This window comes from Rhineura floridana, chromosome 4, assembly GCF_030035675.1.
Source record: "Rhineura floridana isolate rRhiFlo1 chromosome 4, rRhiFlo1.hap2, whole genome shotgun sequence".
NCBI classification, from domain to species: Eukaryota; Metazoa; Chordata; class Lepidosauria; order Squamata; family Rhineuridae; genus Rhineura; species Rhineura floridana.
Genome location: NC_084483.1, coordinates 26,306,827 through 26,334,724, shown reverse-complemented (window position 1 = coordinate 26,334,724; position 27,898 = coordinate 26,306,827). Strand labels below are relative to the sequence as shown.

The 27,898-nt window shown below is 43.2% G+C and overlaps 1 long non-coding RNA gene across 1 annotated transcript in view; it reads right to left on the bottom strand.

The window, feature by feature from the left end:
* LOC133384292 (uncharacterized) overlaps positions 1 to 27,898 on the bottom strand; it is a 67,420-nt gene that overhangs the window by 9,952 nt on the left and 29,570 nt on the right. The window contains exon 2 of the long non-coding RNA XR_009762486.1: positions 27,190 to 27,606. This is a non-coding gene — a long non-coding RNA (uncharacterized LOC133384292). The remainder of the gene's footprint in view (positions 1 to 27,189; positions 27,607 to 27,898) is intronic.

The window sequence follows — 27,898 nt, the reverse complement described above, 5'->3', positions numbered from 1 at the left end:
GCCAGGTTATCCCTGTCCAGATAGGGACATAGTTGGCCCCACCCTGTCCAAATAGAGATGTAGTTGGGCCACCAACCGAAGTTGGTAGAAGGCACTCCGTGCCACTGAGACTACCTGAGCCTCAAGTGACAGAGATGATTCTAGGAGAACACCCAAGCTACAAACCTGCTCCTTCTAAACATCGTTAGTAAATTATACTCAGCACATCTCTATGATAAGCTAATCTCATGGACGGAGCAAAATGAAATACTGGCCCTAGAACAAGCTGGATTTAGGACAGGCCGCTCAACTATAGACCACGGATTGATTCTCCAACACTTTGTTAATAAATACAAAAGTGAATCTAGGAGAGAGCTGTATGCCTTTATAGATCTAAAAACAGCATTTGATTCTATCTCTAGAGAGAGGCTTTGGAACAAGCTTGCTAAATCTAACATCGATACACGCCTACTGACTCTTATACGAGCCCTATATAAAAATACATCCCTTAGAGTCAGATGCAGTAATAACGGGCAGCTAACGAACCCAATCCCCACTTATAAAGGGGTCAAACAGGGATGTATCCTTGCTCCATTACTATTTAATATATATATCAACCCAATAGTTCAAAGATTATCGCAAATATCATCCCACCCGCCCAGTCTAATGGAGACTGCTAGACCTATTTTGTTATACGCGGACGATATTGTCCTGATCTCAAGAACCCAGGTTGGTCTTAGGCGACTACTGTCCTCAGTAGCCCTATTTTGTAAACAAGAAGCCCTTTCGATTAACTACGAAAAATCAAAGGCCCTGATCTTCACTAATAAAAGAATAAAACATACTTGGCGTATAAATGGCTATCAAATTGAACAAGTAAATGCGTACAAATACCTTGGAATGACCTTCCAAGCCTCAGGTTCGTGGTCTTTACATGTGAAATAAGTAGTTTCTAATGCCAAAAGAACCATGAAGGCTTCATTATCTTTTTATTATAACAAAGGAGGCCAAATCCCCATCGCAGCCATAAAAATTTTCAAAGCGAAAATAATCCCACAGCTATTGTATGGCTCCCAGTTATTAACTAGTGAAAAATTTAGGTCTTTAGAAGTAGTTCAAAATATCTTTCTTAGATCCATACTCGCAGTACCCACATGTGTTCCCAGCTTCATGTTAAGACTAGAAGCTGGACTTCCTTCTATAGAGTCACGTGTATGGATACTCAGGATTAATACATGGCTTAAACTGACGTTCAACCCAATTGGTCTAGCACCCCAGACACTACATGACAAATTTCACTCTCCATGGAATAAGATGATTACTAATAAGCTGAACCACCTAGGCTTCTCAATCCTGGAAATTCTGAAAATAGGTCATATAAAAGCCAAGGAGCACATCATCCTACATATTAATGATAGAGATCTCCAACAGCACTGGATGCTTGTTAAAAAACACATCTATAATACTAACCCTCAACTTGCCATGCCATATTTAACAAATTTATCCCTACCCAAACATCGCAAGGCATTCACAATGGCAAGATTCAACTGCCTACCATCTGCAATACTAGAAGGCAGATTTAATAAAATACCTTACTCTGACAGAAAGGGCCCTTGTGATGAGGGGGTGGTAGAGACATTAACCCACGTACTTTTCTATTGCCCATACTATTGTGAACCTAGGCACCAGTTAATTACACCTTTAATCACTCACCTACCGGGAAGAAGCGAAGATTTCTACGCAAATTACTTACTTGCGGACAACTCACCATACATAACCGAAATGGTTGCCAAATTTTGTGCCATTACTATAAACTTAAGGAAATTATGAACTTCAGAAAACTAATATCATCTGACAAGCTTTTAATATTTTAATATTTTATTTCTTGTTCTTAGAGATATTTTTTGTATTTATTTGTGTTTTGGTCAATGACCGCAATAAAGATTGACTGACTGACTGGCTCCTTCAGGGGGAGTGCAACCCCATGCAGGACAGGTTGTACATCCACCATCTGGTCAGAAGAACCACCCACTAGCAGCATCTCAGTCTTGTCTGGATTGAGCTTCAGTTTATTAGCCCTCATCCAGTCCATAGTCGCAGCCAGGCACCGGTTCAGCACATTGACAGCCTCACCTGAAGAAGATGAAAAGGAGAAATAGAGCTGCGTGTCATCAGCATACTGATGGCAACACACTCCAAAGCTCCGGATGACCGCACCCAACGGTTTCATGTAGATGTTGAACAGCATGGGGGACAGAATTGACCCCTGCGGAACCCCATACTGGAGAGTCCAGGGTGCTGAGCAATGTTCCCCAAGCACCACCTTCTGGAGCCGACCTGCCAAGTAGGAGCGGAACCACTGCAATGCAGTACCTCCCACTCCCAACTCAGCCAGTCTCCCCAGAAGGATACCAAGGTCGATGGTATTGAAAGCCGCTGAGAGATCAAGGAGAATCAACAGAGTCACACTCCCCCTGTCTCTCTCCCGACAAAGGTCATCATACAGGGCGACCAAGGCTGTTTCTGTGCCAAAACCAGGCCTGAAACCGACTGAAATGGATCCAGATAATCGGTCTCATCCAAGAGGGTCTGGAGCTGGCCCGCAACCACTCGTTCAAGGACCTTGCCCAGGAATGGAACATTTGCTACCAGCCTATAGTTATTAAGATTTTCTGGGTCCAGGGAGGGTTTCTTCAGGAGTAGTCTCACTACCGCCTCTTTCAGGCAGCCAGGGACCACCCCCTCTTGCAGAGAGGCATTAATCATCTCCCTGTCACAGCCAGCTGTTCCATCCCTGCTAGCTTTCATTAGCCAAGAAGGGCAAGGATCCAGCACAGAAGTGGTTGCACGAACCTGTCCAATCACCTTGTCAACGTCCTCAAGCTGCACCAACTGAAACTCATCCAAGAAATCGGGACAAGGCTGTGCTCTGGGTACCTCGCTTGATTCACCTGCTATAACAATGGAGTCTTAAGTCCTGGCAGATGCTAAAGATTTTATCCTGGAAGTGCCTAGCAAATTCATTACAGCGGGCCTCAGATGGTTCTACCATGTCCCTGGGGCCAGAGTGTAATAGCCCCTGGACAATTCTGAAGAGCTCCGCTGGGCAGCAGATTGATGATTTGATAGTGGCAGCAAAATATTTTTTTTTGCTGCCCTTACTGCCCCTAAATACAGCTTACCATAGGCACTTACCAGTGTATAATTGCATCCACTAGGAGTTTGTCTCCATCTGCACTCAAGCCGTCTCCGATATTGTTTCATTGCTCTCAACTCTGGGGTATACCATGGAGCCGTACGAGCTCTACACAGGAGAGGGCGCTCAGGAGCAATCATGTCAACCGCCCGGGTCATTTCTGTATTTCACAGTTCAACCAGGGTTTCGACAGGAGCGCCAGCCCTATCAGCCGGAAAACTCCCCAGAGCCCTTTGGAAACCATCTGGATCCATTAGTCTCTGGGGGCAGACCAACTTAATAGGTCCCCCACCCTTGCAGAGGGGAAAAGCTGCTGTAAGTCTAAACTTCAGCAAGCAGTGATCTGTCCATGACAGAGGGACTGATGTAAGCCCCCCCACATTCAGATCACCAACTCCATGTCCAGTTGCAAAAACCAAATCTAGAGTATGCCCTGCTACATGTGTTGGGCCAATGGCATATTGGGACAGTCCCATGGTTGTCATGGAGGCCATGAAATCCTGAGCCGCCCCGGGTAAGGTGGCCTCAGCATGGATGTTGACATCCCCCAGAACCAACAGTCTGGGGGATCTCAACAGTACACCCAAGACCACCTCCGTCAGCTTAGCTAGGGAGTCTGTTGGGCAGCAGGGTGGGCGGTACACCAACAGAATCCCCAGTCTGTCCCGCTGACCCAACATAAGGTGCAAACACTCCAGACCAGTAGTCACATGAACAGCGTGCTTGCAGAGGGAGATGGAACTCCTATAGACCACAGCAACCCCCCCTCCCCGACCCTCAGGTCTACCCTGATGCTGGACCAGGTACCCTGGCGGCCATAGCTGGGAGAGACTGACTCCTCCCTGCTCACCCACCCAGGTCTCGGTTATACATACCAGATCGGCTGCCTCATCCACAATTAAATCATGAATGAGGGAGATCTTATTATGCATCCATCTGGCATTTAGGAGCAGCATCCGGAGGCCTGAGAGCTGGCTGATAGGGCAACCAACAAACCTGCGGGTGTGGGGAGGACCAGAACAAGGCACAGTCGTTAACTGCCTGGGTTGCGTTCCCCTTACCTGGCAAGTCCTCCTCACAACGCCATATCTCCCTCTACCCGTCACTATGCTAATTGGGGGCCCCTCAAATCTCCCCCACTTGGCTCTGAGTCCTCTCTCCCAGGCACATGACTCAAGGCCCACAAAAAGGCAGACAAAACAGGAGCTGCCTCAGCCAGCCAGCTTATGTATCCCCTCCAAAGAAGGGACAGGTGGAAGGAATCAGCCACAGCTGGCTGAATACCTGGGGCCTGGTCCTGCAAGGCGTGGCAACCTGCAGCAAAGGAGCCCAACAGGGAGAGGGTGGTGGTAGTGGTAGCCGAACAGCAGCAGCAGCAGCAAGCAAGCAAGCAGGCAGGCAGGCAGACAGGCAGGCAGGCAGCAACGGCTCTCCTTCCCTGGACTGTGGTGGTCCCCTTTCTCTTGCAGGCACTGGGTCTCAGGCAAGATGCATGATTTCAGTCTGCTATGCCTAAACCACTTCACTTAAGGAAAGGTGGACATGGTCAATTAAAAACATAGAACACACCTAGAAATTTGTTAGAATATATTTTACCTCCCACTGTTTTATCTTGTGCAAACTGAGACACTCCTCATGTCCACTGGAGACTATTCTGCAGAATGGTCAGTGCCATTATTCCACAATTGTTTTTGGAGGTTTTTTTAGTGCAAATTTGTTGCTGCATTTCACATATTCACAGAAACAGAAACAAAATAAAATAATTTCCTATAGGAAACTTCATTAAAATTGCAAAGTAAATCAAACATATTTAAGGAGATTATCTGAACTACTGTCTTAATATAGTTGCTTCCTCCCTGCTAAAACAAGATCAGCACAGCATATGTTTCTGTTATTAAGGCTGATTGCAGGTGTTGCCATCACTCACCATATGCTCATTTGTTACCAAATTCTTCCAAGTAACACAAGAAGTGGATTGGACTGTGAAAGACCAACCCAAATTGTGTTGGCATTTTGACAGATTTGTAGGGCAGTACAGTATCTCAGAGAGGAGGACAGGTCCCTGGTACAATTTTCCTGCTTTTTAAAGTTTGATAGAAATACCTGTGGGCTATAGGTATGTTCTTAAGGGGGGAAAGAGGAGAGGAGGGGCAGGGGGAGGGGCAGGGGGAGGGGCAGGGGGAGGGGCAGGGGGAGGGAGGAGATTGGGTGGGTGGGCACTGGGCAGAGAGAAAGCCCCTTTCCAAAAGGAAAACATTGTATCATTGTTTTTCAGTGTTTCCCCCACTTTTTATTCTACAGCAGGCACATGCAATCTCCCACCCAATTTAAACCAAAGCTGTCACTAGCCACATCCACACCAGACCTTTATTTCACTTTAGATAGTCAATATCCAGAAAAAGGGGCTGACTCTTAAACCACTCTCACTACTGAAGCTCTGTTAGGGGAATAGAAGTCTCCTAACAACGCTCAACACCCTTCCAAAACTACACTGCCCAGGACTTTTGGGGGGAAGCCATGACTGTCTAAAGTGAAATAAACATCTGGTGTGGGTGTGGCCTCCTGATTAGCCAAGCCAAACAGCAGTGAGTCTGACTTTTAGAACTCTGACAGTTGGTTCTTAGTGAGCATGCCCATGCTTCTCATTGACTCCTATATTACATTTCTTAAATTAATTAAAAATCAGCCAGGCATTTTTTTAACTTTTAAACTGCAGAAGATGAATGGGAAAGGTCAGTGATTACAGGTACTCTGTCAACATGGCTGATTTTTAAATAATTTCAACAAATTATGAGACCACTGACAGAAAAAAGTCTAACAGGGGTCTGGATTTTTTTCTCGTTTTATACTTTGAACTCTTGATTCTCTCTGAATGTTTGTGTATTGCCATGAAAATGTAGAGGGTTGTTAACAGGGTTGTAGTCATGTGGGGTCTCGGGTGTCTTACACCCTTTACTTTTTGGAAGCAGGGTCCCTATGTCTCCAGCATCCTACAAGTCAATCAGCATGAAAGGGGAGTATGTGAGCCACTGAGAAGGGTCTTCTAACATGCTTCTAACATGGAGGGGGATCAATCAGTTGTTGTCACCTGCAAGGTGTGCGCTATGTTCATCTTCTTGACGGAAAACATCCGTGATTACACTTGCAGCAAGTGCACATTGGTGGCGCTCCTAGAAGAAAAGGTCAGGGGGCTGCAGCAACGCATCGACACCCTGCAACTTGTCAGAGAAGGACTTCCTCGATAGAACACAAGAGGAATTAAGGGAACGACACAAAGTACAGGAAGAAAGCGACAAGGAAGAAGAGGACTGCAACAGCAACAAATCCCCATAGAGGACTGTCACTGTAAGGGCAAGGAAAAACAGGAGGGATTCAGAACTGCTGCAACTAACAAATTGCTTTCAGCATCTCTCGGCAGACAGCACCTCTGAAGAGCCTCAACAAACTCACCTCCATCAAGAGCCACTGGCTGCAAAAGAAGACTCCACACCCCAGAAGAAGGAAGCTAATGCAACCACGGCTTGCGGCAAAAAGAGGAGGGTGCTGATGGTTGGAGACTCGTTGCTCAGGGGGGGTAGAGGTACCGGTATGCCAGCCGGACAAAATGAATCGGGAAGTCTGTTGTCTCCCTGGGGCGCGCATCCGGGATGTCGCTGACAACCTGCAGAGGCTTATTGGGAAACAAGATAGGTACCCCTTTCTCCTCATCCATGTGGGCACAAATGACACGGCCAGAAACACCTTGGAACAGATCACCTCGGACTATGAGTCTCTGGGTAGGAAGGTCAAGGATTTTGGGGCGCAGGTGGTCTTCTCATCAATTCTTCCCGTGAAGCATAGAGGACTACAAAGGAAAAGGAAGATACTGCAGGTCAACGACTGGTTACGCAGATGGTGTCGATGGGAGAGGTTTGGATTCTGGGACCATGGTCTAAGCTTCTTGGAGGGGGGACTGTTGGCAAGAGATGGGCTTCACCTCACGAGGACTGGGAAGAATCTCTTTGGCAGAAGTATGGCAAAACTCATCAAGAGGGCTTTAAACTAAAGCCTATGGGGGATGGAGATGATAGCTTAAATACCGATCCAAAGACAGCGGGTTGTAAACGCAAGGATTTGAAGGGTACAGGAGACACTGGGAGAGAGAAAGGGATGCACGGCAAAGCTCACGGTATATTAACGGAGGAATCCAATCAGGACAAAAGAGACTTCTGGTGTCTATATACCAACGCACGGAGCTTGGGAAACAAGCAAGAGGAGCTTGAAGTCTTAGTGCATCAAGGCAAATATGACTTCATAGGGATAACAGAGACTTGGTGGGATGACTCCCGTGATTGGAATATAGCCATTCAAGGATATAAACTCTACAGAAAGAATAGAAGCAACAGAAAAGGAGGCGGAGTAGCATTATACGTCAAAGACAAATACACCTCTATGGATATCCAAAAGAGCGAACAAAGTGGTCCGGTAGAGACCATTTGGGTAAAAATAAATGGAGAAACAAATAAAACCGACATGGTAGTAGGTGTCTACTACAGACCCCCTGGCCAAGAAGAGGTGGTGGATGAGGCCTTTCTCAAACAAATCTCTGAAATCTCAAGGAGGCAAGAAGTAGTAGTGATGGGGGACTTCAACTACCTGGATATCTGCTGGGAGACAAACTCTGCGAAGCACAAAACCTCCAACAAATTCCTGATGGGCCTTGCTGATAATTTCCTCTTGCAAAAAGTAGAAGAATGAACAAGGGGATCGGCAATCCAGGACCTGATCTTAATTAACAGGGACAAATTGGTCATGGGAATTAAAGCGGTCAGTACCTTGTGGGAAAGTGACCACGTAATGCTGGAATTCGTGATTCTGGGGAAAGCCAAAGAAGAAGATAGTCAAATATGGACCTTGGATTTCAGGAAAGCCGATTTTAGCAAGCTCAGGGAAATGATGGGTAGGATCCCGTGGCTAGATAGACTAAAGAAAAAAGGAGCCCAAGAAGCGTGGGAGTTCATGAAGAACGTATTACAAAAAGCGCAATCGCAAACAATTCCAAAGAGGAAGAAAAACGGAAGACATCGGAAAAAGCCAATGTGGCTACACGGAAGACTGGTGGAGGAGGTAAAATTAAAAAAGAGCATGTATAAAGAATGGAAGGAAGGACGCATCACCAAGGAAGAGTACCGACGAGTGGCTCGGGCTTGCAGGAATAGCGTAAGGAAAGCTAAAACCCAGAATGAGCTGACGCTGGCGAGGGAAGCGAGGAACAACAAAAAGGGGTTTTTCAGATATGTTCGAAGCAAGAGAAAGACCAAGGAAACGGTGGGACTGCTGCTCAATGAGGATGGCAAAATGTTGACAGATAACAAGGAAAAGGCAGAATTGCTCAATGCCTATTTTGCCTCCGTTTTCTCCCAAAAAGGGAACAGTGTGCAACCTTGCATCGGTAGCAATCTCAGTCAGGGGTCGGGATTGCAGTTCGAGATTGATAAGGAGATAGTCAGGAAATACCTAGTTAACCTAAATGAGTTCAAATCTCCAGGGCCTGATGAACTGCATCCCAGAGTATTGAAGGAACTTGCTGATGTACTCTCGGAACCTCTTGCCATCATCTTTGAGAAATCCTGGAGAATGGGAGAGGTGCCAGAGGATTGGAGACGGGCAAACATCGTCCCGCTCTTTAAAAAGGGTAAAAAAGAAGATCTGGGTAATTACAGGCCGGTCAGTCTGACTTCAATACCGGGAAAGATATTAGAACAGATAATAAAAGAGTCCATTGGCAACTATCTAGATGACAATGCTGTGATTAGTAGGAGCCAGCATGGGTTTGTCAAGAAAAAATCCTGTCAAACTAATCTCATCTCTTTTTTTGATCGGGTCACTAGCTTAGTAGATGGTGGAAATGCTGTAGATGTCATCTATCTAGATTTCAGCAAAGCGTTTGACAAAGTCCCCCACGACCTTTCGATTAGCAAACTCGTCAAATGCGGACTACATGGAAATACTGTCAGGTGGATTCACAACTGGTTGGAAAACCGTACTCGAAGAGTGGTCGTCGGTGGCTCTGCTTCGGACTGAAAGGAGGTCTCGAGTGGAGTGCCACAGGGTTCTGTCCTGGGGCCGATACTCTTCAACATTTTTATCAGTGACAGGGTGGAGGGAAGCCTTACGAAGTTTGCGGATGATACGAAACTGGGAGGGATAGCTATCACAATGGAAGACAGGACCTGGGTAGACTAGAAAATTGGGCTGAAATTAATAAAATGAAATTCAATAAAGACAAATGCCAGATTCTGCATTTAGGCCACAAAAACAAAATGCACGGGTACAGGATGGGAAATACCCGGCTTAGCAGTAGTGCATGTGAGAAGGACCTTGGAATTGTAGTGGATCGCAAGTTGAACATGACCCAGCAGTGTGATGCTGAGGCAAAAAAGGCAAACGCGGTTTTGGGCTGCATAAACAGAGCTATAGTTTCCAGGTCGAGGGAAGTAATAGTCCCACTATATTCTGCATTAGTCAGGCCTCATCTGGAATACTGCGTTCAGTTCTGGGCGCCTCATTTTAAGAAAGATATAGACAAGTTGGAGCGGGTTCAGAAGAGGGCGACGAGGATGATAGCCGGTATAGAGAACAAGTGTTATAAGGAAAGGTTGAAGGAACTTGGCATGTTCAGTCTGGTGAAGAGATGGCTGAGGGGTGACATGATTGCACTCTTTAAGTATCTGAAGGACTGTCACATAGAGGAGGGTACAGATTTGTTCTCTGCTGCCCCAGAGGGTAGGACTAGGTCTAATGGTTTTAAGTTGCAGGAGTGTAGATTCAGATTGGACATTAGAAGGAACTTCTTGACAATAAGGGCAGTTCGGCAATGGAACCGACTGCCTAGGGAGGTGGTGGGATCCCCTTCGCTGGATGTCTTCAAGCAGAGGCTGTACAGCTATCTGCGGGAGATGCTCTAGCTGTGGATTTCCTGCTGTGAGCAGGGGGTTGGACTCGATGGCCTACAAGACCCCTTCCAACTGATTCTATGATTCTTTCCTGCTGATTGCAGCCAATCTGAATGAAAGGAGGCAAGTCAGCCATTGAGAAGACTCTTATTCTCAATGGTTAGAGCAGCAATTGCAGCCTACCAAGTGACAACGAAGGCAGCAAAGAGGGATTTCTTTGCTGCCTCCATTGCATCTGCAGAGTGTTGTCCCAGGAGGTTGTTCCAAGTGGTCCGAAGCCTGGTCGGTCCAGTTGTGCAGGAACCCATGGAACTTTCTAAAGCCTCCTGTGACATATTTGCTAAACACTTTGCTGATAAAATTGAGCGCCTAAAGAGTGCGATTCCGTATGCCGTGGATACAGGAAGTGCTCCAGAGTCGGCCAGTTACATTCCGGTCTGGTGGGATCGGTTTCAGCCTCTTCCCTCTTTTTTTTTTTCAATAATTTTTTATTCAAATTTTCATAAAACAAACAAAACAAAATCAAAAACATAATACAATAAAAATAAAAATAAAAAAAACTTGACTTCCGACTTGTCACAGATCAGCTATAAATATATAATATATATCAAACCTGTCCCTTAATACATACAAAATCACTTTTCTCCATAGTCTATCTTAATTAATCGTCAAATCCCATTATCATCATTTCATTTTTATCTTTCAACAAAAAGTCTAAGAGAGGCTTCCATTCCTTAAGAAATGTATCTGTCGATTTTTCTCTAAGTAAACATGTCAATTTATCCATCTCTACTAAGTCCATTAATTTCAATAGCCATTCTTCCGTTGTTGGTGTTGATTCCATTTTCCACTTTTGTGCAAATAGTAATCTTGCTGCCGTAATCATATATAATATTATTCTTCCATATTTCTTTTCTAATTGTTTATCCATAAACCCAATAAAAAAAATTCTGGTTTTGACTGTATATTTATCTTTAGAATTTTTTGCATCATCCTACCTATCTGTGCCCAAAATAATTTTGCCTGTTTACACAACCACCACATATGATAAAATGATCCTTCTTGTTGTTTACATTTCCAACAAACATTAGAAACATTACTATACATTTTTGACAACTTTTCTGGAGTCATGTACCAACGATTCATCATTTTATAGAAATTTTCTTTAAGATTATAGCATAATGTAAATCTCAAGCCTTTTTTCCACATATTTTCCCATTGATCTATTTGTATATTATAACTAAAGTTTTTTGCCCACTTTACCATACACTCTTTTACTTGTTCTTCTTCCATATCCATTTTCAGCAAGAGTTTATACCTTTTCGCAATTATATTTTCATCATTTGTACACAAACCTATTTCAAAATCAGATTTACTTATTTCAAACCCATACATTTTCTTATCCATTTTATATCTCTCTAACAATTGTAAATAGGCAAACCATTGAGAACTATATCCTTCCTTTATCAGTTGTTCTCTCTGTTTCATTATATATTCTCCATGTACATTTTCTAAAAGTTCTTGATAAGTTAACCATTTCTCTTTTCCAGCCATTTCTCTTCTATAAAATGCTTCTTGACTTGAGACACATAGTGGTATTTTCGAATAAAACCTTGGTTTATATCTATTCCATATAATCCACATTAACTTTTACTTTATCATACCATAGATATCCATGCCATCCCCACTTCAGATTATGGCCCTCCAAATCCAATAGTCTTTTATTCCTCAATAATAACCATTCCTTTATCCAGACTAAACAACAGGCAGCATAATAAAGTCTCAGATTTGGTAATCCCAGTCCTCCTCTTTCTTTGGCATCTTGTAATAATTTAAATTTAACTCTTGGTTTTTTTCCCTGCCAAACAAATTTAGAAATATCTTTTTGCCATTGTTTAAAAGGTAAATCAGAGGATATTACAGGTATTGTTTGAAATAAAAACATCATTCTCGGCAATACATTCATTTTTATCACGGATATTCTGCCCATTAATGACAATTGTAATTTATCCCATCTTAACAAGTCTTTCTTAATCTCTGTCCATAGTTTTTCATAATTGTTATGAAACAACTTTGAATTTTTATTTGTCATAGTAATACCTAAACATTTCAACTTTTCCTCTATTTTAAAATCTGTCTTGTCCATCAACTCTTTTTGTTCCCTTGAAGATAAATTTTTCACCAACATCTTTGTTTTTTGATTGTTGATCTTAAATCCTGCTAACGGTCCAAATTCTTTTAATTTGTCCATCAATACATTAATTCCTTCCAAAGGGTTTTCTAATACGATTATCAAATCATCAGCAAATGCTCTCAATTTGTATTCCTCTTTTTTTATCTTTGTTCCCGAGATCCTTTTATCTTGCCTTATATCTCCAAGCAGCACTTCCAAGACCAAGATAAATAAAAGAGGAGATAATGGACATCCCTGTCTTGTACCCTTTTGTATTTCACATGAGTCCGTTAACCCCCCATTAACAATTATCTGTGCCTTCTGAGATGTATAAATAGATCTAATCCATTTTATAAAATTATCTCCAAAATCCATTTGTTCCAAGACCTTAAACAAAAATTTCCAATTCAAATTGTCAAATGCTTTCTCAGCATCTAAAAAGATCAAAGCTGCTTGTTTATCATTTCATTGTTCTAAGTATTCCAACACATTCAAAACATTCCTGACATTGTCACGTAATTGTCTTTTAGGTAGAAACCCCGCTTGATCTTCCTGAATAAATTGTTGCAATATTATTTTCATTCTTTCTGCGAAAATCGTTGTAAAAATTTTATAGTCATTATTCAATAAAGATATCAGCCGATAATTTTTTGTTTTGGTTAGGTCCTGCTCCTCTTTAGGTATTAATGTTATATTGGCATTTTTCCAACTGTCCGGTATCTTCCCCTCTTGCAAAATAGAATTCATTGTATACTGTAAAGGTAATAAGAGTTCCTCCTCCAAACATTTGTAATACACTGCTGATAGTCCATCCGGTCCTGGCGCCTTTCCTAATTTAATTTTACTTATAGCTTCAGATATTTCTCTTGACGTAATAGGACCATTAATAGCTTGTCTCTGAAAATCTGTAATTTTAGGCAAATTCTGTTTAAATATATACTCTTCTATTTTTTCAGATGGAATTTCCTGACGCTTGTACAAAGTTGAATAATATTGATGAAAAACCCTTTGGATTTTTACATTGTCAACATCTCATCTCCTTCTTGTATCTTTAAAATAAGATTTTTTTGTCGTTCTTTTCTTAATTTATATGCTAACCATTTCCCCGGTTTATTTGCAAATTCAAAAGTCCTTTGTTTAGCAAAATTTAATTTCCTTTCAATTTCTCTAACTGTCAACACTGACACTTGTTTCTGTAACATTTTAATTTGATTTACAATAGAAACTTTAGTTGGATTCTTTTTCAATTCTTCCTCTTTTTGTTTTATTTCTTCCAAGATTAATTGCATTTTCTGTTGTTTCTTCTTTTTTAATTCAGAATTACATTTAATAAAATATCCCCTCATAAATGCTTTACTTGTATCCCAAACAATATTTTCATCTGTTCCTTTATGTAAATTGTGTTCAAAAAACTCTTTTAATTTCTTCTTACATTCTTGCACTATTTTATCATTCTGTAATAAAGAGTCATTTAGTCTCCATCTAAATCCAAGATTTTTTTTTTTGAAAGTCAATATCACTGGATTGTGATCCGAAAAGGTTTTTGGTAATATATCCATTTTGGAAATGTCTTTCACTAGGTTTTTAGACATCCAAATCATATCAATCCTCGAGAATGTTTTATGTCTTTCTGAAAAATAAGTAAATTCCTTTGCATTGTCATTTATATATCTCCAAGCATCCACCAATTCTAGATTTTCCATCAATTCAAAACAAATCTTCGGTAATTTACCCTGTGTTTCTTTAATATTTTTTCTCAGAAAGTCTGTCCATTTTTGGTAAAATTACTCCATTCCAATCACCCATAACACACCAATGATCATATGAAAACTCTGACAATTTTTCCATAAGTCTTGTGTAAAACCTTGTTTTATCTTCATTGGGGGCATAAATGCCCACTATCAAAATTTTTGTACCCTGTAAAGTAATTTCAACCCCCACAAATCTACCACTATCGTCCAATAATATCAATTTAGGAAACAACTGTGGATTAATATAAAGAACAACACCATTTTTTTTTGATCCAGCCGAAATAAATTCTTCACCCAAATTTTTACAAATCAAATATTTGGAATCTTTCTTCTTGATACGAGTTTCTTGTAAACAAATTATATCCAATTTTAATTTTTTCAAATAATGAAACACTTTCTTTCTTTTCTGCGACGTATTGGCTCCATTTATATTCCAAGTTAGATATTTGTAATCCATCTTTAAGCATATATTTTTAAAAGTACCTGATGCTCCCTTTAATCCATCATCTTCCTTTCCCTCCTCTTCATGTTCCTGTTGACTTTGTTTCTCAGGAATTATATCCATGTCTTTGAATTTATCTTCTTCCATGTCTTTTGATGCTTTTCTCAGAAAGTCCCTTGCTTTTTGAACAGTATTCAATCGATATTTTTGTTGTCTGAATGTAAAAATCACTCCTTCTGGAACATCCCACCTAAATTGAATTTTACATTGTTTAATATTTTCTGTAAGGAAAGCATATTCTTTTCTCTTGCGTAAAAGTCTAATAGGGATTTCTTTCATCACCAGTATTTCCTTGCCATCAATTTTAAAGATATTATTGAAGTGTTGTTGTAATACCATGTCTCTGGTTCTCTTTTTTACAAAATGCACAAGCACATCTCGTGGGATTTTTTTCATTGTTGCATATCTTGAATTAATTCTATAAACTTTATCTATTTCAAATTCCATCAGATCTTCATTCCAATCCAAAAATTTTACCAGAGCATTAACCATTTTATCTCTGATATCTTCACCTGTTTCTTCAGGAATTGCACAAAATCTCAAACAATATTCTTTATCTCTCAATTCCATCACAGCGATATGGTCCAAGTTTTTTTCCAATTCCAGATTTAATATATCTGTTCTATTCTCCAAGATTTGCACCTTTCCTTTAACATTTTTACCCCGTGTTACTTGCCCAATTGTGCCTTTAATCTCATCCAATTCTGTTTTGATATAATCTTTTGTATCTTTCAATTCCATCTTCATTTTATCAAATTCATCTTTTATTTCTTGTCTATCCTGTTTCATCTCTTGTTTGAGATCTTGTTTAAGATCATTAATCCCATCCATTATTTTCTGGAACATGTCTGGGGAGACAGCCCCTTCCTGTGCATCAGTTGAACCTCTTCGCTCCAGGGCCTTAGCTGCTTTCCTAGTTGTCATTTTTGGAAAACAAAACCTTTAGTTTCTGCTATTAACCAATGTTCCCAAACGTAGAGGCAGTCTGTTTCTTTTTTTTCCCCAACAAGAAAAGAGTTAATATTCCAGGCCTGTTAATATGATCTAGCCAGCAACAGTTCTTATCTCCTGCACGTCCAGGAATGCAAAACAAGTTTGGTTCACAGCGTCCAGCCGTCAGTAACATACACGAACAGCAGATTCGTCCAAAGAGAATAGTCCAAAAAAAAGAAAAAAAATAGTCCCAGATATATTTCCTTCAAATAATCAAATCATCTTATTGGATAAGTTGCCTCTCATCCGTTGTAATCTTTATAATTCCAAATTCAAGCCAGCTTTTTGTCATTAAGCTAAAAATTAAGTTCTTTAAATTTTCTTTCTTCTTTAATTTTATATAAAAGGAAAAAAGTGTGACTCACCCAGGCTTCTCAATTGCTGATTCGTAGACAAGTCTCTTTTACTGTAGTAATTAAAACCAAATGATAAGATTTAGACAGAAGGAGGCTCGCTCGTTATAGAACGTTTTTAAGGGGAAAAAAGTATCGCTGTTTTTTCAGCACAGCTTGCTGGAAGTCCTGACTTCGTCTTCCGCTGCTAGATAAGCCTTCTTATCTCAGGGGATTCCTGATCAATTCCAGCTATCTACAGCTCAACGAAGTTCCATGGATAATCTCTTCGGTTCACCTTTGTCTTGGAGAACATTTACGCCAGTCAAAAATTCCTCTTCACTGGTTTTTAACTGAAAAAAGCTTCCTCTGAGACAGAGCTCACTCAGAGGCAACACCAGCAGAGCACTCACTTCCGGGAAGTCAGCCTCTTCCCTCTGAGGAAGTGGACAAGGTGCTCTCTACTGTGAAGCCAACCACTTGCTTGTTTGATCCTTGCCCTACATGGCTCATTTTGGGCTGTAAAGAGAAACTGAGCGAAGGGATCAAGGCAGTGGTGAATGCTTCTTTAGAAGAAGGTGTGGTGCCATTAGCCCTCAAGGAGGCGGTAATAAAGCCCATTCTGAAAAAGTCCTCCTTGGATCCCCAAGATTTAAACAACTTTCGCCCAGTTTCTAATCTTCCATTCTTGGGCAAGGTCATCGAGCAAGTGGTGGCCGAACAGTTAAAGACACACTTGGATGAAGCAGATTATCTGGATCCATTCCAGTCTGGCTTCAGGACTGGTCATGGAACTGAAACAGCTTTGGTCGCTATGGTGGATGATTTAAGGAGGGCGTTGGATAAAGGAGAACATGCATTCCTCGTCCTCCTGGATTTCTCAGCGGCTTTCGATACCATCGACCATGGTATCCTTTTAGATCGTCTGGAGAGAATGGGAATAGGGGGCACTGTTCTACGGTGGTTCCGTTCTTATCTCTCAGACAGACATCAACGGGTGGCATTGGGGGATAAGGTCTCGGACCCTTGGCCTCTCAATTGTGGTGTGCCACAGGGTTCTATCCTTGCCCCCATGCTATTCAACATCTATGTAAAACCGCTGGGAGCCATCATCAGGAGATTTGGGCTGCGGTGCCACCAATATGCGGATGACACCCAGCTCTATCTCTCGTTTAAGTCCTCGCCAGAGTTGGCTGTGGAGACCATTTCCAAGTGCCTGGAGTCAGTAAGTGAATGGATGGGAGGAAATAGGCTGAAGCTAAACCCTGACAAGGCCGAGGTACTGCTCGTGGGAGACAGGAAAAGATTAGGAGCTTTAGACCTGGTGCTCAATGGGGTAAAACTGCCCCTGAAGGACCAGGTCCGCAGCCTCGGGGTCATCCTTGATTCCCAGCTGTCCATGGAGGCTCAGGTTTTGGCAGTGAGCCAGGCAGCTTGGTTTCAATTACATCTAATACAGAGGCTGCGACCCTATCTGCCTGTCCATCTTCTCCCACGGGTAGTACATGCCCTGGTCTCCTCTCGCTTAGACTACTGTAATGCGCTCTACATTGGGTTACCCTTGAAAACGGTCCGGAAACTGCAGCTGGTACAGAATGCGGCGGCACGTTTGATTACGAACAGCCGTCGCCGCGATCACATCACTCCGGTGTTACAAGATCTACACTGGTTACCAGTTGTTTACCGGGCCCAATTCAAGGTGTTGGTACTAACCTTTAAAGCCCTATACGGTCTCGGCCCAGCTTATCTGAAGGAACGCCTCCAGCATCAACAAATATGCCGCCTGACTAGATCAGCCACTCAAGACCTTCTCTCGGTCCCACCAGTCAAAACAGCTAGACTGGTGCGGACCAGAGAGAGGGCATTTTCAATCGTGGCCCCCACCCTCTGGAACTCTCTCCCTTATGATCTTCCCCATGCCCCCTCCCTGCCAAGTTTTCGCCAAGCCTTGAAAACCTGGCTATTCAGGCAGGCCTACAAGATCCCTGGGGTAGCCTAATTTTATTGGTTTTAGCTATGGGTGGGTTCGGTTTCATTTTATATTATAGTTCTTGGGTTTTTATGTAGTTTGTATGTTGTATTTTACTTAATCTTGTACGCCGCCTAGAGTGGCCGCTTGTGCGGCCAGATAGGCGGCCTAGAAATAAAATTTATTATATTATTATTCTCAGTGTTAACACTCTCCTCTTTTATGCTTATTGGTTCCAAGGCATTAATAAGGATCTCCTTCTCAACCCCACAGCAAAAAAAGTGAAGAGGGGACATGGCTGTGATCAACATGAAGGGACCCTGCAGTTCTGAATGTGTGACTACACTATTGGTTGTTAAGCAAGCCTTTCTGAGTTCAGGACTGTAAGGTTTTGTTTTGAAATGAGCTTATGGGAAGCAGCAGAATGGCATGGGGGATATGCTCAATTTAATATTACGGATTGTGAAAAATCCATGCTGGCTATGGTATACAGCCACTCTCATGGCTACATAATAATACAATCATATCATAGGGGATGTAAGTCAATGGAATGCTTTTTGCTGGTCCCAGGTTCAGTCTTTGGCATCTCTAGCTCCAATTGGGAAAGACCCATGTCTGAAACACTGGAAAGCGGCTGCCAGTCAGTGTATTGTTGTTTCTCCCAGAGAAGAGCAGGGTGGTTCACAGCCTCATAAAATCCATTTCAATAAGAGCCTAGGCCCAGTTGTGGCACAGAAACTGCTTTGGTCACCCTGTACAATAGCCTTTGCTGGGAGAAAGACAGGGGGAGTGTGTCCTTATTAATTCTCCTTGATCTCTTACCAGCTTTCTATACCAGAGATTACCAACCATTTTGGATCTGACAGCACATTTCACATTTTGAAAGGGCTGGAGGCACCAGTCACAAGATGGCTGCCATGGGGGTGTGGCATAACACACAAAGAGAGTAGTAATGGTGAAAGGTTTCCCACAATTGTACTTCCATACTAGAAAAAGCTTCACCTATGAATTGTTGCCTTCCATATAGCTTTCAAAGGCACAAGAACTGTTTTTCCTCAATGTCAACCCTAAACCAAAGCCTAGACTGCCATCCTATACCCACTTACCTAGAGGCAAACCTCATTAAATACAAAGAGAATTGAGTAGACAGTACACTGCACTGTAAGTTAACTATACAGTGAATTCTTAATGAGTCTCTGGTCTTTGGATCCTGAAAAGCAGGAAACCTTGCAAAGTTTTCACATTTGTCTTTGGGGGAAGGGGGATTCTTTAACATTCACCCACACTTATTGTGTAATAGTATTTGCAGAAAATAACTTCTAGCCAATACATTTCCTCCTCACAGGAAAGATGCATTCTGGCTGCTGGGGAAAAAGGAAGGGCAAACTATGGACATTCCAAGGACAAGAGGGAAAAAGGCAGAATCAGGGACAGTGCACTAAAAGGGAGGGGAAAACAGCAGCTTTTTAGGACCCTAGGGATTCCTATTGCTTGGTGTCCAAACAACCCTTTTATCAAGCACAGCTCTGACTTCACTCATTGTCGAATAACACTGACAGGCAGGAGCAGCCAAGCTGGCTCATTTAACATAAATTGCTTAGAAGGTACCTGCACATTTTGCTCCCTAACTTTCTTATTAGGAGGGCTAGAGACTTACTTCATTAAAAAAAGAGAGCTCAGATTCTGGGCTACCTGCTGAAGGTGCCAGTGAAAGCCTTTCAAATACCAGTTGCTGAAAACTACAGGAGGGGAAAGTCTTCTTTGTCCTCAGGTCCTGGTTGTGGGCTTCCCATGGGCAAATGGTTGGCCACTGTGAGAACAGGATGCTGGACTACACAGGCAATTGGACTAATCCAGCAGACTCTTCTTATGTTCATGGGCACCTTGACGCCCATGGGTGACAGTTTGGCTACCACCGTTCTATATCATTGATCAATGTATTTTTTCTGGAGCAACTATCCAAGTTTTTCTGGAGCAACTGTCTAAATAGTGATACTATTTTGTGGTGTTTCTTGTGGTGTTTGTGGTTATCCTACTTGAATGGCTCTGCTCCAGAGGATGGTGCTGGGGGGGAAGATATTGTTTGACCCCATGGAGCCTTCAGTATGGGTTGACCCAAGATCAATATCTGTTGAGTGGGCTCATACAGAGCTTTGGAGTACATTCTCAGCAATATGCTGGTGATACATAGTCTATTTCTTCTTAACATTTGTAGGTGTGGCCATGAATGCGCTAGACTAGTTTGTGGCCTCGGTAATGGAGTAGATGACAGCCAATAAAATGAAGTTTAATCTAGAAAAGATTGAGACACTAAACCAAATGGATGGGGTTTGGCTTTCTTTGGATGGGCTACACTCTCTCTGAAGGAGTATGCATAGCTTGGGGGTATTTCTGGGTCCAGTGCTACTGTTTCAGGCATAAACAGCTTCAGTGACGTTGAATGCCTTCCATCACCTTCAACTGGTGGCCTGCTGCACCCCTATCCGGGCAGGGATGGCCTAACTTCTGTTGTCTACACTCTGATAATCTCTAGGTTAGATTACGGCAATGTGTATACGTGGGGCTGCCATTCAAGACGGTTCAGAATTGAGCAAAGCACCGCACAGTCAGTGGAATGCTTTAAGGATCAGTGATATAATCCCACTGCCCTGTCCCATTTAACAGCCTGGCAGCTGCAGCTTCTGAACCATCTCCAAGGGTAGAGTGTTACCATTTTGAGCATGGATTACTGAAGCCAGCTGGAGCTGGGGCATTCCATGTCATTGAAGCCACCTGGCCTCTAGTGATGTCTTTGTATCAAGGAGTACCCTCAAGCTATATACCTAACCCTTTGGGGATGGACAAATCGGCTGACACAATATGAGGCAAATTCCTATCTACTTTTAGTTCAAGAGCCAGTGTGGTGCACTGGATAAATCGCTAGACTTGGGCAAAGATTCAAACATCTACTCAGCCATAATTTCCCTACCCATGTTGGCATCCAGCTTAATTTAGGGGGTGGGTCTAGAACTTAAGAGTCAGTCATATGATCCACTGCAGTGTGTTCTATAGTATTCTTACCCAGTAATGAAGATAAGTAACTCCTTGGCCAAAGCTGAGAATCTGTCATACACACTTTTGAAATATCAAATTAATTTAATTAAAATTAAAGTTAAAAACACCCTTTTCAACCTCTTCTGATATGTAGCACTGAGCACCTACAAGAGGCACTTGGAAACTTTTTAATTCACTTTGCACATGCTAATTATCTTTCAAACGACACCGAAGGTTTCACATTCATTAAAAGCGAAATTATGGATCGGCATTTGTATTAGGTTATCAGCTGGCAATCAAAATAAAATATGTTATCTGTTTAAAGGCAGGCCAGCAATTAATTAAGAACCTTGCAACCAAACCAAGGGATGAGAATCCTAATAATTCATAAGAGGCATTAACAAGGACAATGACTTACTTTTAGAGGATATTAATGTGTAATTGGGGTAAAAAACTAATGGCCCTGGCACAACTTCCAGTTCAATTCCTTGTCAAAAGCATATGTTGTCTTTTGTGAGGAAAAGTTTTTTAGGCTATATTTTCTCATTGAACCTGAAGGATTATTCACTAATAGGCAAAAAACCTTGCAGTTTAAGAATGTACCTATAGCCAACAGATATTTCTATCAAACTTTAAAAAGCAGGGAAATTGGGCAGCTATAGTGAATGCACTAGGGCAGCAGCAGACCTGACCTCCTCTCTAAGATATTGTACTGCCCTACAAATGGCAGGGAGGGAGGGCTGGAGTGGGCAGGGAAGGAGAAAGAAGAGGAGATGGGAGGAGGAAGGGAGAGGAGGGGGGAAGGAGGGGAAAGCCAAGTCTGCTTATTTGCATGCTTATTGATTTCAATGGGATTTACTCCTATGTAATCATGGTTAGGATAGGTAAAACTGACCATGGGGGAGGAGCAGGGGGAGGGGAGAGAAGAGGGAAGGAAAAAGGGGGGTAGAGGGGAGGGGAAGGAGGGGGAGGGGAAGGAGGGGATTGGAGGGGGCAAAGGAAGGGGGGCAGGTTTGATCATTTGCATGCTGAGTTCAGTGGTATTTACTCCCATGCAATCATGCTTAAGATAGGTAAAACTGACCATGGGGAAGGGGAGGGGAGCGGGAAGGAGGAAATTGGAGGGGGAGGGGAGGGAAGGGGCAAGAGGGAGGGGATAGGAGGGAGGAGAAGGGAGGATGGGTTTGATCAATTGCATGCTTTTTGAGTTCAATGGGATTTATTTCTGTTCAATCATGCTTGAAAATGGAAATGAACATCCTTCGAGTCAATCCCGACTTATGGCGACCCTATGAATAGAGTTTTCATGGTAAAAGGTTTTCAGTGGTGGTTTTACCATTGCCTTCCTCTGAGGCTGAGAGGCAGTGACTGGCCCAGGCTCACCCGGTGAGCTTCATGGCTGTGTGGGGATTCAAACCCTGGTCTCCCAGGTCGTAGTCCAACAATGACCTGGGGAAGGGGCAGGGAGGGTAGGAGGAAGGAGAGGGGAGATTGGGTGGGTGGGCACTGGACAGAGGGGAAGCCCCATTCCTTTCCAAAAGGAAAACATTGTGAACAGTATCATTGCTTTTCAGCATTTCCTTTTTATTCTACAGAAGGCACATGTAGCCTCCCACCCAAATTTAAACCAAAGCTGTTCCTGGCCACATCCACACCAGACCTTTATTTCACTTTAGACAGTCATGACTTGTCCCAAAGAATCCTGGGGAGTGTAGTTAGTGAAAAGTGCTGAGAGTTGCTAGGAGATGCCCTGTTCCCCTCACAGACCTTCAATCAGAGTGGATGACTGTTAAAACCACTCTGGCCACTTGACCTCTGTAAGTGGAATAGCAGTCTCCTCTCAGCATGCTTCACAAACTACACTTCACAGGATTCTCTGAGGGAAGCCATGACTGTCTCACGTGAAATCAAAGTCTGGTGTGGGTGTGGCCCCCTGATTAGGCAAGCCAAGCAGCTGTGAGTCTGGCTTTTAGAACACTGACAGTTGGTTCTTACTGAGCATGCCCAACATTATCATTGAGATCAAGCCAACATTTATTAATTAAAAATCAGCCAGACATTTTTTTTAACTTTTAAACTGTAGAAGATGAAGGTCAGAGTATGGGGCAAGGTCAGTAATAGGATTACAGATCCTCTGTTAACATAGGCTGATTTTTAATGAATTTCAACAGATTATGAGAACTCTCACAGAAAAAAGTGCGAAAGGGGTCTGGGTTTTTTTTCTCTCTCTTTAGACTTTGAACTCAATTCTTTCTGACTCTTTTGTTTATCACCATGAAAATTGAGAGGGTTGTTAAGCAAGCGTTTCTGAGTTCAGGACGATAAATTTTGTAAGGTTTTGTTTTGAAACAAGCTTATGGGAAACATCAGAATGGGATGGGGGTATTTTCAATTTAACATTGAGGAATGTGAAAAATCCACACTGGCTATAGTATACAGCCACATATAATTATACATCCTGCTAAGAGAAAGACTTCATCCTTCAAGTATTTGCCAAAATTGTAAATTACTTTTATTTATAGATGAGACAAAAAAATTATGCAAAACTAATTGAGTATTCCTACCTCTGCTCTTTATCATCCAGAATGATATCAATTTAAATTAGCATTCTTAATTACATCCTTGAAATGGAAAAGGCCACAAATCATTTTTATGTTGGGGGGAGGGGAACAGAGAGAGAGAGAGAGAGAGGAAGAGAGAGAAATACTATAAGGTGCCTAGGGTCATGTGAAATACATTTCAGCTCCAGAAAAAGAAGCCCTAATTTATAGAAGAGTCCTCTGTGCTGTTGAACTATCATGCCCTTGTTGAATCCCAGGAATCATTTATTTATTGCGTAACCTTCACAGAGATAACACCTTTACAAACATAAAACTGACTAACACCTGAAAACACCAGAGCACATTGTGAAATCCAGGGACTAAAATTTGTGAACGACAGCAAAGTGATGAGCTTACATTGGGAAGGGCCATAGCTCAGTGGCAGAGCATCTGTTCTGCATACAGAATATCTCAGGTTCAACCTTGAGCATCTCTAGGTAAGGTTGAGAGGGACCCCGTCTGAAACCCTGGAAAGCTGTTTCCCATCATTGTCAACACTATTGAGCTAAATGGACTAATGGTCTGACTCAGTATAAGGCAACTTAATTTATTCTAGACCACTTGACTACCCAGACTGTGGTACTAGGCTCAGCACCAATATGACCTACACTAGCTTAGAAATCACAAGAGTTGTGTCTCCTACTCTTGCCTCAAACTGATTGATCTCAAGTCTGGCCTGGTCTATGCTTGCAGTAAAACGAGTTGATACAGTCTTGATATGTTAGAGTGGACTATGCCACATCTAATTGTGAGGGGATTTTTTTATTTCCCCGATGTGTCATGCATGCCTCAAGTAAACAAACACAACAAAAGGCCAGTGCTATTTTAGGCTGCATTAACAGAAGTATAGATTCAAATTGCGTGAAGTATTAGTTTCCTTCTGTTCAGCACTGGTTAGGCCTCATCTTGAGTACTGAGTCCAGGTTTGGACACCACACTTTAAGAAGGATACAGACAACTGGAACGGCTTCAGAGGAGGGCAACAAGGATGATCAGGGGACTGGAAACAAAGCCCTATGAGGAGAGATTGAAAGAACTAGGCATGTTTAGCCTTGAGAAGACTGAGGGGAGATACGACAGCACTGTTCACTTGTCACACAGAAGAGGGCAAGGATCTCTTCTCGATCATCCCAGAATGCAGGACATGGAATAATGGGCTCAAGTTACAAGAAGACAGATTTCAACTGAACATCAGGAAAAAATTCCTGTTAGAGCCTTACAACAATAGAACCAATTACCTGGGGAAAGGGTGGGCTCTCCAACACTGGAGTCCTTCAAGAGGCAGCTGGACAGCCACTTGTCAGGTATGCTTTAATTTGGATTCCTGCATTCAGCAAGGGGCTGGACTTGATGGCCTTATAGGCCCATTCCAATTCTATGATTCTATGGTTCCATGAAAACAAAACCCTCACACATCAGGCAGAGAAGTCCTATTCAAGCTCACTGACTGCTGTGCTAGTTTTTTTTATTGCAGAGCATTTTTAATGTAGGGGAGCATTCAAAAATATGATTACCTCAGAACTCTTCTACCTCATTCTGCTTCTGAGACTAGGTCTCAGCCACACCAGATCCTAGCAGCAACAACAAAAGTTTAAGCAACACAATTACAATCTAGTTTAGGGCTACAGCATATCTGAAAAGGGTTTTATAGAATAACCAAGATCTTCACTCTCTCTTGAGCTGCTTTTAAACAAACAATCACAGAGATTTATAATTTTGTACTATGTCTGTTAAAAAGATAGATGAATATAGCTGTATAAAAAAATGCACCGGGAGAATTTTTAACATATTGCATTACTACAGGGGAACAGCTGCAGCACTAGGGAGACTGAAGAAGACCTGCCCTGGGAGTGAGTATCTGAGCATCTGGGTGCTTGCTTGCTCACTCCTCTGGGTTGCTGTCTCTTGAGACAGCTGAAGTCCCTGGTAAGTGCTACAAGGACTGGGACATCCTGCCTGACCCTTGCTCCTTAGAGAAGCTGCAGTTAATCTTGCAGCCTCTTGCATCAGCTCCTAGCTGGGTCAGGAGGCATAAAAGCTCAGCTGGCCTTGGGCTGCGGGTCTGCCGCCGGCGGGGTCGCCACCGAAGGAGTAACACCAAAGAGGTTGCCCCTTGGGAAGCCCCTTAGGGAGTCCTGAGGGCGAGGGCGCTACCCTTTTTCTTTCTTTCTTTCTTTCTTTCTTTCTTTCTTTCTTCTAACCAGTGGAGGAGGTTGGTAGTGGGGAGGGCATATGGCTCATGTGTAGTTCCTGTGCACGGTGAGAGCCTGTGCAGTGAACTGAATGATAGGAGAAAGTTGCCAGATGCCTTCAGAGTGAGAGTCTGTAACTGTCAGAAGGCTGGCCCTCCCTGGGTGCGAGACAGGAGGGGGAGTAGATGTGCTCTGTGTGAAAAATATTGAGTTGGTCTGACTGTTCCTAATTCTCGTAGAGGCCTACTGGCTCAGGTAGGTTTTGTTGGTGGGCTCTTGTTGGGTCCATATCAAGTGTTTAGGAGGAGTCTTAGTAAGAAGAGACATGGGTGATGCCACCCCAATTTCAGCGATCATGGGTAGAGGAAAGTATAGCCATGGGGAAGTGGTGAATTACCATAGAAGATGAGGGCAGGACTATCTACACCTTGTTCCTTGCTGCCACTTCTCTCATGGATGGGTTCCTCATTGTTCATCTGCTGTGCCCACTTGCCTGTGTGTGTTGTTGTTTAACTCCAGATCAGTACACTCATCCATGATTTGATTGTGGATGAAGGTGCCGATTTGGTGTGCATTACCGAGTCCTGGGTGGGTGAGCTGGGAGGAGTTGATCTGACCCAGCTTTACCCACCTGGATACTCAGTGCATCACCACCACAGGCTGCAGGGACAGGGGACAGGAGTTGCTGTGGTCTACAGAACTTCCACATTTGTCACCAGGAAACCACTCTGCCTTGGAAATGGCTGTGAGGGCCTGTACCTGGTGTTGGGCCAAGGAGACAGTAAATTAGGGTTGCTGTAACATCTACCCTGCTGCCCAGGGGCCTTTCTGGCCGACCTGGTGGAGGCCGTCTCAATTGTGGTAGTGGAGGAGCCCAGAACAATAATCCTGGGTGATTTTAATGTCCATGCTGAGGATGCCTCTAGTGTTCTGGCTCGTAACTTCATGGCCTCCATGACGACCATGGGGCTGTCTCAAGTTGTCACCGGCCCGACACATAGAGCAGGGCACACCCTCGACTTGGTTTTTGTTCCAGATGGAGAAAGAGATGGTCTGGAGATAGGGGAGTGGATGTCACCCCATTGTCATGGTCAGACCACTTCCTGGTGAAGTTTAGACTTATAGCTCCGACCCTTCCCTGCAGGAAGTGGACAGATTAAGATAATCTGCCCCCGGAAACTAATGGAATCCATAGGATTCCTGAATGCCCTGGGGGAGTTCCTAGTAGATAGAGTAGGTGACCCTGTTGAAGCCCTTGTCACGCTGTGCAACAGCAAGGCGCTTTGGGCTCTTGACACGGTTGCCCTTGAGCGCTCTCTCCTGCATAGTGGAGCCTGGTCTGCACCTCAGCACTGCATTTTAGATTTTAAATTAAAGTGATTCAGATGAGCTGAAAGGGGGAACACTGTGGAGCCCGGTTTGCACCATTGAACTAAGGGCAATGAAACAGGCTGGATGATGGCTAGAGCGCAAGTAGTGAAAAATATGCTGTGAGGCTGATCAGGCATGAGTAAAACATCATAACCATGCTTACTGTATGGGGGTGAGGGCAGCGGAGAAGGCCCACTTCTTTGCCACCATCGCATCCTCAAGTAGCTGTCCAGTGAAGCTTTTCCATATCAGGGGTCTGTTGACATCAACTCCAGGAGGCCCACTGTGAATTGTTTGCTAGGCACTTTGAGGGTAAAGTTGCTTGCCTCCGCAGCAGCCTTGATGCCACATCTACTGTAGTCCCCAGTGAGGTGTCCAGTGCAATGTCTGCTGCAACTTCTTGGGAACGGCTTCAGTTGATGCCGCCTGATGATGTAGACAAGGTGCTTGTGACGATGTGGCCAGCAATGTGTCCTCTCAACCCTTGCCCTTCTTGGCTTATTAAAGCTTGCTGAGGGGGTTTGACCAAGTGGATTCAGGATGTGGTCAATGCATTGTTGCGGGAGGGGTTCCAGCCACCCTATGGAAAGAAAAGGTGAAAGAGGTGGTGATCCAACTGCTCCTGAAAAAGCCAACCCTGGACCCATTTGTTTGTGACAACTATGGCCCAGTTGCAAATACCCCATTGGTGATGGAGACGGTTATGGCGCAGCAATTGTAAGTATTCTTGGATGAAACAGATTATCTTGACCCATCCCAGTCTGGGTTCAGGCCTGGTTATGGGACTGAATCGGCCTTGGTCGCCCTGATGGATGACCTTTATTGGGATAAGGACAGGGGAGGGCGACCCTGTTACTCTTACTTGATCTCTC